Source organism: Dipteris shenzhenensis, chromosome 24 (genome assembly GCF_047967505.1).
Source record: "Dipteris shenzhenensis isolate YYH24624 ecotype China chromosome 24, Dip_SZ_1.0, whole genome shotgun sequence".
Lineage (NCBI taxonomy): Eukaryota > Viridiplantae > Streptophyta > Polypodiopsida > Gleicheniales > Dipteridaceae > Dipteris > Dipteris shenzhenensis.
Genome location: NC_141619.1, coordinates 35235434 through 35237640, shown reverse-complemented (window position 1 = coordinate 35237640; position 2207 = coordinate 35235434). Strand labels below are relative to the sequence as shown.

Sequence of the window (2207 nt, the reverse complement as noted above, 5' to 3'; positions counted from 1 at the left end):
GAGCCATGAAAGCCTACAATCGAGTTGAAAAACCAACAATAGTTGTCTTCAAGGTCCTAAACCACCAGACTCCAATGTTCCCTGCACGAATAATTAAGACCATTATTATTCAACACAATGTTGCTAGTATAAGATGAAAATAAAGGTTGCCATGATACTTACATCTCGTGATATGCCATAAATAGGACTCGCATGCCATGTAAATGCAAAGGCTGTAACCATTTACAAACATTGGCTATCGTCTTTCTGCTATTCCTAAGTATAAGAGAAAGGAGGGAATCCAACATATACACACCGTTTTGTATAGCTCTACAAAATCGTGAGAACTATACTGCACCAACAAATAAATGAATATTAGCTTATGAGATTTAATCAAAATATTGAATTATCAAGCAGAGAAAAAGTTTGTATCAACAAACCTGAGAATGGCCATCATAACATTGTTATTGACCTCATTTGAAGCTCTAGAGAGGATTGAAATCTCCTCTCCACTAAATTCAAGATACTGAGGTCTATGTTGAATCATAACCCTAACATTAAAAGAGCTTCCCAATTCTTCCAATGCAGCCATGTTTGTAGAGTTGAGGTCTTCTATCCCCTTTGACTCTTTGATAGCATTCATTTCGCACTCCTCTGAGCCATTATCTATTTGAATTGTGGGAGGGTCCATAATGTTGCCCTTAATGATTGCTCGAATGGTACATGTTATAAATGCATAGAGATGCAAGTCCGTATATGTTGCTAGTGTGGTGTCATTTTGTATCTCAAAAATTCGACCAAGTACCAAAAAGCAATTGTAGCCCACCCTCCATCCACAATTATAGATGTGGTTATCCTCTTGATGTGATACCTGACATGTTATATACTCTATTTGTTGTGCCAAGTCATGTTGCCGCATTACTGTGTCGATAGCACCTACCAACTTTCGAGCCAATCTGCACATCAAAACATATAACAACAGTGAATATGTGCATTGCATATCAATCTACATGTCAAGAAGTGACAACAACTGTAGTCTATACTTACTCTAACACAGTGCCATGGATGGATGTCATTGAGTTGGCAAAGAAGCACTTCTTAGCAAAGATGTCCATGACCACCAAACTCTAATGTGAGCTGCATTATCAATAAAGAATAATTACTGTGTTTGAGACAATTCTAGCAATGCAATAGAAAAAACAAGTAGCGTTTGTGGCTTACTTCTCATAATATGCTGTAAAGATAACTCGTGCCTCATTCATAGGAACATGCTTCAACCACTTGCAAACATCCTCTATGGTTTCTTTTTTGTTACTAAGCACTTCAAAAATAAGAGGATCGAGCATATATGAAACTCTTTGTATATTTTGAGGAAAATCTGCTATAACATTACTATTTTTATAAAAAAAAGTATTAGCTTCTTGGGTTTAATCAAAATAAGCAAAGTATAAAGCCAAGGAAAAGGCTGCATCAACCTGAGGATGGTTGTAATGACTTTGACATTAAGCTCTTTCTTAGGATTCAAGAGGATTAAAATCTTTTCTTCACCAAATTCAAATAATGAGGTTGTTGTCGAATTAACAACATAGCGGTGAATGAACTTCCAATCTGCTGCAATAGAGTCATATTTTCATGACTCATCTTATTGAGAGAGTAGCCTACATCATATTCTTCTTCACTTGCTATGTCTTCTACATCCTCCTCCTGCTATAAAAATATAAAAAAGTTATGAGATGTACACATCCCAAATAAAGGCTTAAACAAGCATAGAAATATTAAGATAAGATTTCATACATGTTGCAATGTAGTCATAATTTTAGGTTGTTCCCCAACATTAATAATGGTTTTTTCATTAGACTACATAGAAGCATACAAATAAGGTTTCATACATGCTTTCATTAGAGTGAGTCTCTCCTCCTCTTGGAGCAAAAATTTAAAAAGTAAGGTTTCATACATGCTTTCATTAGAGTGAGTCTCTCCCCCTCTTGGAGGAAAAATTTAAAAAGTTATGAGATTTACACATCCCAAATAAAAATAAATGTTTAAATAATCATAGAAGTATAAAGATAGCATGCTTTCATTAGACTCAGTCTCTTCTCCTCTTGGAGGAAAATATAAAAAAGTTATGAGATTTACACATCCCAATTAAAGGCTTGAACAAGCATACAAGTATAAAGATAAGGTTTTATACATGCTGCAATGTAGTCATATTTTCAGGTTGTTTCCCA

The 2207-nt window shown here is 34.9% G+C and overlaps 1 long non-coding RNA gene across 1 annotated transcript; it reads right to left on the bottom strand.

The window, feature by feature from the left end:
* Nucleotides 1-826: 826 nt before the first annotated feature.
* Nucleotides 827-1260, bottom strand: LOC147886539 (uncharacterized). The gene is made up of 3 exons (XR_015543287.1): nucleotides 1201-1260; nucleotides 1027-1116; nucleotides 827-935 (listed from the first exon to the last, which is right to left on the bottom strand). It is a non-coding gene; the product is annotated as an uncharacterized LOC147886539 (long non-coding RNA).
* Nucleotides 1261-2207: the final 947 nt, after the last annotated feature.